The following is a 13,725-nucleotide window of genomic DNA, read 5'->3' on the forward strand; positions in this document are numbered from 1 at the left end:
TGGCAAAACTGATGATGCTCAGCACCCTCTAGTGCACCTCCTCCTTTGATAGAATCATCCCCTTCTTAGCAAAGGTGGCTGACACCATCTCATCTATGTTGGACGACCTCTAGCTTGACATCATGCTCTAGATTCACGAGCGGATGAGTGAGTTTTTCTCTCTTTGGCATTACCCTCTCTCACTTAGGAACTACCGCGACATATAAACATGCTCAGTGGGAAAGAGAAAGGAGGAGAGGTAGTGGCTCAGGAATAGGCTAAGGAATGGGACAAGAACTCCCCTCCCCCTCCCTATTTAAGGAAGAGGCACAATAGCTGAGGAAAGGCGAAAGGTTGGGACAAAAAACTCTCTCCCTTCCCCTGTTTAATGCAGATGGGAAATTGATGCTGATAGTAATTTGAGGGGACGTCCCTGGACTGACGGGACGCACTCTGGTTGACGAGATGTTGCCTAGTCAAATAGGACATTGCCTAGGCATAGCCCACCACTACCACATGCCGGGCGCAAGAATTAGGGTGTACCTGCATGCAGGCGACTCTCCACTTCTCTAGGCAGGACCTGGAAAGACCCAACAATGGAACCCCCATCAGGGGGAGCCCATTGGGCCTCCTAGGTCGATTGGATAGCCTAGGTAAAATGCCGAACAAATGGCCACCAAAAGATAAGCACCTTTGTTTACTTACTTTGCGTGTTGATTCCATTACTGAGCCTCTAACTCCAGCAATGGCAGGGGCACGAACATCGCTCAAGGGCTATCGAGAGTGTCTACTCGTTTAGACATCCTCCTCACCTAGACCCTCCTTACATTTAAAACTAGAGGCATGGTGTGCGGGTGTAAAACTTTGAGTAAAACTGGATGAACCACTAAACCCTATGCCCTAACGGCTACGGTGTTTTTGTTCACTAGAATAATCGAATTCACAGTTCCCCACACCCCAAGCTTTAGCATCCGCCTTCTTGAGAAGGGTTTGGAGGGGTCCTCCTACAGAATCTCCTTCAAGGAGAAGCTATCAGGTCACCTAAAATTGATCGAATGGCTTGGATTGCCGCTGAGAGATAGAAACAAAAAATTGTGATGCTCGTGCAGGTCACGACAGCCCCATCGCAAACATCAGACCCAAACCCCGCATGGACATAACCGGTAAGAGCTTCTCATCGCTCATACCACCAAGATAACATTACCAACCCCCGCTTTCATTTCAATTAAATCGTACATTAATCCCATACATCCAAACATTGCATATGCAATCGCTGCATCTCAAACGCTTCGTGTCGTGCCACAAAGCGGCACCCGCCTCATTCGATATGAACGGCAACTGACCGAGGTTCGAAGCCCAGCCCGCAAAAGGCTCGAGGCCGTCTTGTGTCAAACAGAGCTAGGGGAGAAAAACCAAGATGAGCCCTAGCTGCCTCGCCTGACCCCGCTTAGAAGCAGACACGGACATCTCGACCTTTCTCGTTAGATTCTAACCTCAAACCAAACCCATAGAATCTCTGTCGAGGAGAGGCCAATGGGCCACCTGAGCCTATCGAATGGCTCAGGCATCTACCAAGAGGCAGGTTAAGAAGTAGTGGAATGCCACATAAGGGCTCTGCCGACCCCGTCAGCTAATGATGGACCTAGATTCCACATGAACATACCCGTTAGCGAGCTCATTAAGCGTGACACTCGAGCCATTGAGGCAAGTGTCGTTAGCTCAACCCCTCTGATTTTGGAAATCGAGGAAGGGGTGATGCATGAAACTCGACTGACCCCTATCAGACCCCAAGGGGCTTAGGGGCTCAAGCTGCTTGATCCAAGATCGAGAGACCGAGGTTCGAAGGTTGGCCTACGAAGGGTCTGAGGCCACCCCGCATCAAACAAGAGCTAGGGAGAAAACATAGATGCACCTCAACAGCCTTTGCCCATCCCGCATTGAGGCGGATAGGGTCATCTCAACCTTCTAGTTCAATCTAGCCTTAAGCCAAGCCCATAGAATCCCCATTGAGGGGGAATATGTTGGAAGGTGGGTCAAGGAGCAACGGAACGCCACCCAGGGGCTTTGCCGACCCTATCGCAAAGCAACGGGATCGGATTCTGTTCGAACATCCCTATTAGTGAGCTCATCAAGCATGTCACTTGAGCCATCGAGGCAAGTGACACCACTTCAACCCCTATAGTTGTGGAAACCGCAGATGGGGCGACAGCCACAAAACGAACCAACCCTTGACCAAATCCCCGCCACGTGCGGGGGCTCAGGGAAGGCCGGGCTAGCAATGAGACCAAACACACGGTCATGGAACAATTGTTAAAATCCTAAGTAAGGGGTATGTGTGAATACAAGAGTAAGTTTGCTACCATCGTTTTGGTCTCCAGTTACATCTGGCCCCACGACCATAAGGGATCGGATCTCACTCGAGGGCTGATAAAGGTATAAATATATCCTTTTTCAAAATAGTCATTGCATCAGACCTCTTCCTTGTGTTAAGGTTGATGGCAAGGTTGTGGGAACAGATAAATGAGCATGCCTGGTAAGACTGCAAAAAACCCACGCCCCGATGGCTAGGGTAACTTTGCTCACCAGCAAAATTAGAATTTCCCCCTTACGCACCTCGGGCCCCATGGTCTTAATGAATGAAAGGGTCAGATTGCATAAACCTTTTTCTCAAATACAAAAGGGAAGAAAGTAAGATCAAACAAATGAAACAAAATTATGAAACAAAATTATGAAACTATTTTTGGACACAAAAGTACTAAAACTTGTCCACAGATTACAAATAAATGTTTATGAAACTCATTCTACTAACTACTTCCTCGGAGGGAGAACTATCTTTCAGCTTGTCCACCAGGTTCCACGCAATAGGAGTCACCGCCTTCTCAATCTCATCTAGCTTAGAGTTTTCGTAGCCAGGCGCGAAGCCGAGGCTCATTGCCTCCAAGTTAACTTCCTGATCATAATGAGAGCGGGCAATAGCAAAGGCTTGGGTGATCCTAGCATGAAAGGCATTCTCCTCAAGCTAGCACACCTATGCCATAATATCCATAGCATGGGCCACAAGTGAGCCGGTTTCCTCTGGTCGTGCCACCCCCAGGTCATCGAAGACCACCCTGATGGCGGTGCATAGAAGATCATGCTCATCACTCTTGGCCTGAAGAATCCCCCACACCTCAACAAGCTCTGTGCCTAGCCTAGCAGAGATGCTCTCAGCCTCCAGCCTTCGGGCCACCATGGCTCTAAGATCCGCTCGGAGGGAGCTGACCCCCTGACGCGCCTTGTCGCGCTCTTGGATAGCCTGGTCGTGCTCATCACAGGCCATGCCGCGCTGTGAGCGGAGTCTTTCTATGGTCTAGCACAGCTTGTCTCACTCCCTACGTAGCTGGGTGATCACCTCGGCATCTAGATTCGCCCCATGCTGTAGGGCCATGGACCTTTCCTCGGCTTCTAGCTTGAGGTCCCGCTCCCTCTCTAGCTCCTCCAGGAGCTCGATGGCCCACTAGCTGGCCTCAGCATCCTTTTGGAGTAGCTCATCTTGCTCCTTTTGGACTCTGGTGGCCACCTCCTCATCCTACTGCACCATCACGGATAGATCCTAGAACATCCCATGGATCTCCTCTGTGTCCCAACGCGCCTCGGCTTCCCACTATTGGGCGGTAGCAAGCTGGACGCTCACATCTCTACATAGCTGGGCCTCCTTAGTGAGGCAGTCCCATTCCACCTTCTGCTCATAGAGGAACTGAGATTTCTCCTGGCTACGAGCAATGTAAAAAGAAGACCTATATCAAAAATACAAAAAAAACAAAAATACATGAAGAAAGAAGAAAGCGAGAGGGAAGATCAAGCGGATACCTAGCCAGTGGGAATGATGACATCACGTAGGATGCCCCTAGCCTGGCTCAAGGCATCCATCATAGCTGAGAACCCAGCGTCGAGACTCTCCTGCACTATGCTCTTGGTAGCATCGTCGAGCGAGAAGAGAGCCGACGTTGGGTCTTGAGGAGCCATCCACTAGAGCGGTGGCTCACCCCGCATGGGTGAATAGCTGCCATTGACATTAGGGCCGAGGGCGACCCCCCATTGATCCTCTCCACCACTGCCATGACGCCCGGGGACCCTCCCATCATATCCCCCTCCGTTCAGCCCACCTCGAGCGCCGTTGCCTAGGCCAACGCTAGCACAGATTGCGTCGCTCCTTCGGACACCACCATGGCTGCATTCGGTGGCACTTGGCTTGTCACGGTCATGGCCACCTCTGCTTGTAATGCTGGGGCCTTGACTTGCGGTGTCGTGCCCACCACGGAAGGCGCCACAAGCACGAGCGGCGGCTCCGTCCGCTCCGACGTAGGTGGCAGAATCACCTCCGCCATCGTGCGCTCGGTGACCCCCGAGGATGTTTCTTTAGCCCTAGTGACTGATTGACCCATCGAGGGCACGGGTGCCACCACAGGTGGCGCCTCACCAGCCGACAAGGCCACAACATTGGCTCCGCTCCTGCTCAAAATAGGAGCAACGTCGGGCAACGGCGCCCGTCCTGCCTAAAGAGCAACACTCTTCTTGGGCGCTAATGCCAAAGAATGGCCCTGTCTCAAGACTCTACAAAAGTTAAAAGGCATAGGTCACACAGAAAAATAGAAAGGCAGAAAAAGAGGGAAAACAGAGGAATCGGTGACTTACGCTGGCATTGTTGGGCGGTAGGAACATTTTGGGGATGAACCCCTAGATTCCTGCTCTAACTCGTCTAGCGGGACCGTTTCGAGCCTACCCCTGCTCTTGGGTAGAGGGGCTCATCTCCCTTGTCTTCGAGGGCGTGGCGGCAGAGCCACCCCTCTCTATCGGTACCTTGGGAGCAGCGACAGATCTGCTTGGCCCCATTAGCTTGTGGGGCGTGGTAGTAGAGCCGCCCCCTCCACCAGCACCCCGAGTGCGATGGTGGATCTGCCCACTCCCATTGGTCCTGAGGATGGGCCGATGGTTTGGCCCATCTCCACTAGCATCACAGACTCACTTCCCCTCGCATGGAATAGGAAGGGTCCCTACGAGGACAAGTGGGTGCCTATCAGTGAATCCTCGCCCTCTAGGACATCCCACTCCACATCGGCAACTACCTCATTGTCGTCATTATCATCGTCACTATCTATCTCCTCTCCTCGCTCCCATGCTTGCTACTTTTGTAGCATCTTCTTCCTCTTGAGCACCTTCATCTTCCTATCCCACTCGGCCATGGTGCGATTCGCCATCGCCATGAGCCGGTCCTTCAGCAGTGGAGCCAGGCTATCCCCAAAGATGAGTCTCTTCAGCTAGTCCTGCTATCCTAAGGTTAGCATCAAGGGGTTAGGAGTTCAAGTGAAAAGGAGGTAGGGGAAAGGAAAACTTACGAAGTCGATGAACCCTAGTTCCAGCCACATTGAGGGATGCCCCAGCACTGGATACACAAAATCAAGGATAACACCGATGTTGTCCTTCGAAGGCTCCATCGCCTCCTAGATGCGCTGCGCCACTTTAGTGGGGGGAGTGCTTCATCGACAAGTGCTGACCCATCAAGCGATGCCCTAGGCACCATTAGGTGTAGGGGAAGCACGTGACTCATCAGCAGCACCACCCTCTACATGTGGTAGGTGCCGATGATCCCTGACCCCTTCACGCCCCTCTCCTTTAGAATTTAGAGGGCGGCGAGATGGTCCTTGATCCTCTTCTTGTCCTTGTCTAGGACACCCTACTTCCATGACCCTAGGACCTCTTCAATGATGTGCCCGAAGAACACTAGCAAGGGGGTAGCGACGTTGTCCTTGATATAAAACCAATGCGAATGCCACCCCTTGTTGGAGGTCAATAGACGCATCGACATGTATCCATTCACCTGGTTGTTGTAGAGATGAATGCCGGCGTATCCCACTAGCATGCTTAGCTCTTGCTTCTTGACCTGCTTCTTCAAAAGGTTGATGGCAAAGAGATACTACCATAGGTCGAAGTGGGGACTAATCCCCAAGAACCCCTCGCACTGGGCAATGAATGCCGCAATGTGCTAGACCCCATTGGGAGTAAGGTGTTACAACTCCACCTTGTAGTAATCCAACAGCCCCCAAAGAAACTTATGGGCGGGGATGGAGAATCCCCACTCATGAAAGTGAGCGAAGGACACCACGTAGCCATCGGGCAGCGACGGCTCATCCTCATCATCGGACAACCGCCACTCCTCAGCGATGATCAGCGAGCAAAGGAGGCCACGGTGAACAAGGCCCTCCAGGTGCTAAGGGGTGATGTCGAATCTGCACCATGGCTCCATTGAATGATTGGAAGGGGGTGGATGCGAGCTTCATGGTGGCTACAGTGCGAATGCAAGCTTGATGATGGCTGCGATGCGGGTGCAGGAGGCTTAGGTGATTGGCGGCAGATGCAAAGGCGAGGAGGCAAAGTATGGAACCCTAGAGGTGAACCCCTTGGTTTTATAGGGGTGACGGGTGTGAGAAGAGCAACCGCCAACCTAGGTCTCCGAGCCCACCACGACACACCACCATGTCACATCACGAGATATGCGCCCACAATCCCTATCCTTTCCCACCAAAATCGTGCCAGACGTTTCACCTTCCTAAGTAGACCAAGACTCTTTTCCCATAGAAGGGATACGGGTCAAAAAGCTTTTCTCTGGCCTGCCTAGGCCTAGGAGTTCAAGGGCTGGCCCAATAGTCTCGATGGCCATCCCAACAAGAGATGAGTCCATGAGCAGCCAGAACTCAGGTGCACAAGCCTCAAGGGAGCCTCGATCCATAATCAAGTCCCAACCGGGCTAACCTTGGACTAATCCCCACAAACGGGATACCAGGGTTTCCTTTAAATTGTCTAATTGACAAACACCAAATCTCACAGCCATACCCACGAAGGGTCCGAAATTACCCCCCATGCGATTCTATCCGAATCACCCGGGGGCACCACCTGATGGGTGCGCTCGCGTGCACCCTCTGGCAAATCAAAATACCCCCTGGGCGATTATGCCCGAATCACCTAAGGGCTCGAGGGCTACACTCGTCGGGTGCACCCCCGCGCACCCTCTGGCAAGTCAAATCACCCCTAGGCGATTCTATCCGAATTACCCAGGGGCTCAGGGGCTACTGTCGAGGACCTAATACCGGGGTACCCAATGAGGTGGAACTAATAACCATCGAACATTGATGCTTTCGGTCAGAAAAGAATGCTGTTATGCTTCTTGCTCAAATGATGGAAGACTGGTTCTACCTCACCCGACCCCTAAGGGCTAGACTTTGCCTTGCCAGATGACTGAGGGCTGGCTCCACCTCGCTCGATGGCTGAGGGCTAGCTCTGCCCCACCTGATGTCTGAGGCTAGGCTTTGCCTCACCCGATGGCTGAGGGCAGGCTCTGCCTTGCCTAATGTCTAACGGCTGGCTCCTCCTCACCTGACGTCTGATGGTAGGCTCCGCCTCGCCCAATGGCTGCACCCTGCTCCTTCATGATGACGAGCAGGAGGTAAGACAGGACACTCAGGTCAACACAGTACCGAGGACCATGCATGTCTAGATTGGTTTGATTTTTTTAAGTCTAAAACATGAAGGGTTTTCACTTTGAAATTCTAAATATCCATTTTGGAAATATTGGGCCCACCCCTGGTGTTGGGTAATATGATAGATGACGACATGGCAAACCAAATCCTATGACACCAATGATCGTGATGATGCCATAGAGGCTATGAAGGTAGCCACTATGGGCACGCAAAGGCACATGCATCCACAACAAGATATGATATGCGCTAAGGATTAAACATTTGTGGGTGCGCCATGCAACTAATGAAGCATCTTAAGGTGAAGTCTCCTAGACGGTTATATATCACTCGGAGGGTATCCATCTAATGTGACATAGGAAGTTTGCCAAGGCTTTGATATTGCCTTCGTAGGGGAAATATTGTAACACATCTGTGTTATGGTTGCACTAAAACACTTGCATCACATGAGCATGTGCATCATCATCTCATTCATAAGCATCATTCATTCATGCATAAGCATTTCTATATGAAACATTGCTATGAAACATGTGAAACATGCTATTGTTCTTTTAAGTTTCATTGTATGTATGCTTTATGATCATGTGTGATTGAGTGCAAGTGATGAATGTGGGTAACTAAAATACCTTAGCTACACTTAGAATGTCATTAGGAACAATGTTCATGTTGACCATATTGCCTAATTACACTTCCAAGTAATAGTTTGACTTGTGTTGACACTGGAGCTCTATTGTTTGACTGTTTAAAAAGTATAGCTTAGATTGTTTGCATGTCTGAGCAACCTAAAGTAAAGTTGTAGAAAATTATATAAGGAACAAAAGTTATTTTATGACCAACTCATGAAAATGTGTAGAATAGTCTCAAACATGGCCCACAAGTCAGATTGGGGGCTGATTCTACACTTAGAAAATTTTCTAAGTCTTGCTTTGAGTTTCTGTTTTAGGGTAGGCTACTTTGGTCCTTAATAGTTTGAAAACCGTGGAGTTTTAGACGAAGTTAATATTGACAATGTTGGAGCTTACATGTAGCTCTACCACTTTGATTAACAGACCTTTTGCTAATTCACTGTGGTTTAGGACTTAAGAGGGGTAGAAAACTCGTTGACAGTCGACTGATGCTGCACCTGATGATCATCCCGGCAAGTCAGTCATGGCCGACAGAGCTCAGGCCGTGGTGGCCGTACGCCGGCGCTGCTCCACCAGTTAGGCCATCACGGACACAACGATGCCACGTGCCTGCTGGTTGCTTATTTGCTTCGCCCACGTCCATCTCGCCTCGCCAGTTCACTAGAAGCAAAGCCACGCCGTCTGCCATTGCCGCGCCGAGCCCATGCACCCTCATCGTCATCGATTCCCTTCGCCACCGCATCATTGCTGCCTTCAGCTAGCCACGAGCGCCGCCTTGCTTCGCGCCACCGTATCCACCCACTCGCAGCACTGGGCAAGCCTAGGTGAGGACCTTTGGCCGTTTCTGCCACCACCATGGCCGAAGCTCGCCAGTGTGGTGCTCACCGTGGCCGACCACCACCAGAGCCCTCTCACTCCCCGTTCTTCCTTCCATTAGTTTCCCCATGAACTCTAGAAGCACATATCGAGCTTAGACGTGCCCTTATGGCCGAACTTCACCAGAGTGCCGACGGGTCCTCGCCGCCGTCTGCCATTGCCGTCGCCATCCTAGCTGGAGCTTGGTAGCGGTTGGGGAAAGGGCGTAGTTAGGTCCAACTCGTCGTGAGGAACACGCCGGTGCCCATGATTTCACCGGAGGAGCCGCCGTCGATGAGCTCCACTGATCCACGTCGCCGGAGAGCCACCTCCTCTATTTTCCTTTCACTTACATGTGGGCCCGGCTGACTGACAAGCCCCGCGTGTTAGTGATTTAACCTGAAAAGCTAGTTCAAATATTCAGTTTTGGATGTTGTTTTGTAAATTTGATAACTAAAGTTTGGTAGATCCAAATTAGGTGGTTCAAATTTTGTTAGGATCATGGTGAACTGTAGTATTTAGGAAAAATATAACATGAACACTTGTAGTGGAATTTTTGGAAGATTTAAATTGAAATTTGAGATGTGTTTTTAAATGAATGCAAACTTGTTTAATTTATATCTTGAGTTCCTGTGCTCCAAAAATTATGAAATTTTGTGGGTGAGCTCTTCTTGATGAGTAGAAGCTCTGGTAAAAATTTGAGAGTCAGTGCATGTATGGTTTATGATTTATAGATTTTCCTTTTATCATTGGATGATCCTTGTGTGAATTTTAGTAATTTATCTATAAATCCAATGACCATAAAATTTATTGGAGGATGTCCTAGTACCTTAATGATGCTAGAAAAAATATAAAATCTGTTGCTTGATACTTTTCACTAGGGTTTCTTATTTATGTCATTTTAGGCCCTTATGCCTTATCATTTTTGTGTAGGATGTTATACTTGTTCAAATGATGTGAAATTTATGTAGTAGCCTATTGGAGACATGTATAAACTACTGTAATTTTGTGGAATTTTCTATACACTTTGGATATGTGTTTATTAATTAACCTCATTATCTAAATACATTAATAAAGGCGTGAAAAGAATTTATTTAGGAATGGCCACTACGTTTTCTGGTGTTCTTTCAACATGTATGATGAGTTAGTAAAGTAAATGTTGTCCATTTGTATGTTTACAACGTAAGTTAATAATTAATTTCTTGCATTGTGTCGTTCTGGATAGTTCTGGGAACTTTATAAAGTTCACCATGATAATTTGGGTTGCTGAGAAAGTGGTGAATACAAAAGTTGTAGGTAACTTATGTATCTATCTCTTGTTAAAATTTGGTGGCATTTAGCCTGGTAGTTTAGGAGTTACAGTCGTTCAAAGTTGGATCACAATTTTGTTTGCTCTCTGTCTTGTTTAGACCTGATTCGGTGTTTATGTAAATTCAACCTACTAAACTTGGGAATCATGCTGAGGTGATTAATCATGAATTGTAGAAAATTTTATAAGCTTTCCAGATTGTCTTGTTGCAGGTCTTTTAGATTAGTACAACTCTAGTTATGGATAAAACTAGTTACTGTTGTTTGTAGCCTTAACTCTATGATTTCAGTGAATAGCTTGTTTGTTTGATATAAGTCAGTATGATGAGTTAGATGCTAGGCTAACTGAAATAACTTGTTAGTTGTAGGTGCTAGACCTCTTACTAAAGATGAACAACTTTATCTTAGGTTGTTAGAGCTTGGTGAGTGTGTAGTTCTTGTGTTCTAAAAGAGATATGCAAATACTCAGAAAAATGGATGTTAATCTTGTATCATCGTGTCTTTCATGCGTCCATCTATACATAGCTGTACATTTCATCATCACCTTCCATCTCTTGTGCATACATGATTCTTATACTATGCATATGCATGCAATAGGTGTTTCGAAAGGAGTCACGCTTCTAGAATTTGAGCAAGTACTTCCGGAGGAGCAGTAGCAAGCTCAGGAGCAGGAGGTGCAGACACCCAAAGGAGCTGACGAAGAAGTTCTTGAGTGTCCGGATCACCAACCTTCGTCTTTTCTGAAAGGCAAGCCCGGGAGCATTCTAAGTCTCCTATGTTTTGAAAACAGTTACTTTGATTATCTTTATTTGTGATGCATTAAGTGATAGGAACTGGATGCAAACACTTGTTGCATATATATATCTATTCCTTGTCCAGTAAACGTACCCTAAATCCTATTTAGGTCCAGAAGTGAATCAAAGCTTAGCCTTGCTTAGACCGGTAAAAGTTAGGTGATTTCCTATCACCTGCAAGTTAGGATAATATCTGGTCATCGTTGGCTATATTTGCTATCATGGAAAATAATCATGTGTTAATAATGAATTATGACCGGGCGGGATGTTGATAGAGAAGCAACAAGGTAAGGAGGTCTTGGGTGTGGATCTATCCCTGTTTGTGTTGGTTAAGAACCAATTCGTTGTACGTCCTCATGTCATGTTGAACACATGCCTATCACTTAGTTGGCCGGATAACTCATTCCAACCATGAAGCCGAGTAGCTCAACTCAGGCCGGAAGACCGAGAAGTGAAAGTGCGCACCCTAGCGGTAGTAAAGATGTGCGGGGAGCTATTGGCATAAGTCCGAGGTGAGATTGACCGCCTGGCAGAGTGGACTCCCTGAGGGTGCGGCGCTGCTTGGAGCCACGATTCCTAAGATGTACCAAAGGTGACCTAAGGCTACCTTTGCGTGGTATGCCTGGGTTTGTATTAGGAATACCCTTCCAGCTAGATAGGAATCGATTCGAATCGCCGTCTCTCTCGGATAGTGAGAACTTGACTGAGCAGCGGCAACGTAGATGCACTTAATGGAACTTGATGGTTAAATCGATGATGATAATGATACAACATTATACCAGATATGGTTACTAATGTTTGGAGTTAATCAGTTGCTTGCTCTAGTATAGGTGCTAATCTAGTTGATAGGTTAATGTTGATAACTTGCTGCTTACTCAAAATTAAATTATGCTCTTATACACTAATCTTTTATGCAAAATGGTTGTCAAGCAAGATCCACCGATAAAGCCTTGCATACTCCTTGGTGTTATTTATTTCTGGTTTATGATGGATAAGTCTTGCTGAGTACATTCTCGTACTCAGGGTTTATTCCCCCTTGTTGTAGATGACGTGCTCTATAACGGCTACTACAAGTATTGTCTCCACCCTATGGGGGATGAAGACTAGATCATGGACATGATCATCTATGTTATCTTATCTTACTGCTTTTGTTGGATATGACTATGGAACTGGCTTGTATTTGAACTAAATGTGTGTGATGGTCTCAAACTACTTTGCTTCTGCTATTTGTGAACTCGTTTTGTAATAACTATGTGTACTCTGATGTATGAGGTACTTGTGAACTACTTGTGAAATGGATGTAACATGTGGCTTGTTATGTTGAATTACTATAATCTTGGTTGTATGCAAGTTGGTTTGAAATCATTCGTGGTTTTAGTTGACTACCGGGTTTATATGGGTTCAAGTATGACGGTTTGATCACTCCGGTGATTGCTTTCATACTTCCGCTCTTATAAATTGGTCAGTTCTGTTACAGCTAGCATCAGAGCTAGATTCAACATTAAACTTGTCATATTTGTATTTAAAACAAAGGTTTTTGTTTGCAAAAATCAGTTTTGACAACTTATAGCTGCTTATATATAGGTGTGTTCAAATCTAAAATTTTACTAAAGTATGCCAGTGGTCATATCCTCCATGCCCAAATAAGGACTTTCAGGTGGCTTATTTAAGTAATGACTTTGGGGGGTAATTGCTTGTATTCTATTTCGTCATCCATACAGCGTGCTATTGTATAGATGCCATCCGCTTGGGTGGTAATGTATGGATAAATCGCCTCTACGCCTAGGTAAAGTGAGTTGTGAGAGCATGACCGTCCAACTGTCGGTCTAGGGGAGAGTTAGTTGTGGTTACTGGAATGTTTACATGTTGCACACATGTACATATGAAGGTACTTAATTGTGAGTGTATCTATCGGGTAGCTTTGGATACCGAAGTATATATATCCGGGGATGTATATATGGAGAGTATCTTAGTTTGCTGCTTTCATTGTGTGCTTATTTCTCTTTTGTTGGGATGGGCTGCAATAAATTTGTCTGCAGGTACACTAACAACGCAACGTGTAGCTCGACTAGATACGTATATGAGAGAACGTATGTATGCCACCGTCTATGTCATTAGAATTTTAATTTTTTCCTAAGATTCGTGAGGACGTACGGAATGTGCATGCATCATGTTCACTCATGCCATTACATTTTACATCGCTCCCTCCCTTATCTTTAATTATTCCGTTATAGATTTCTCATCCTATAAGATATTCCTCTCACACCCAAGTTACGATGTTACTACAGATGGCCGCACCAGCACTATCGCCCAGGAGCAACACATTCCCACACGTGTTTGGCACTCCAACCCTACTGTGGAGAGTGCTACATTCCGTGGGATATGTGGAGCTGCCTCGTTATGCTTGAAAACAAGGGGAGGCTGAAGGAGGTATGTTGTGGTATGACGTTGAGGTGGGTGTCCCACCTCACGCAAACCCGACCCTAGTGGCTTGGTTGGAGCATTGAAGCCGATGGACAAACCCCTTGGGAAGGGGCATAGATGGCAGCTTTAGAAGTTCTACTTGATATTTGTCTAGAGTTTGGTGATGAGTTGATAGACGGACCAGCTGAGTCCATTCCTCAAGTAGCTCTGTCTAAGGTAGAGTGGCTA

The sequence above is a fragment of the Miscanthus floridulus genome, chromosome 3 (genome assembly GCF_019320115.1).
Source record: "Miscanthus floridulus cultivar M001 chromosome 3, ASM1932011v1, whole genome shotgun sequence".
NCBI classification, from domain to species: domain Eukaryota; kingdom Viridiplantae; phylum Streptophyta; class Magnoliopsida; order Poales; family Poaceae; genus Miscanthus; species Miscanthus floridulus.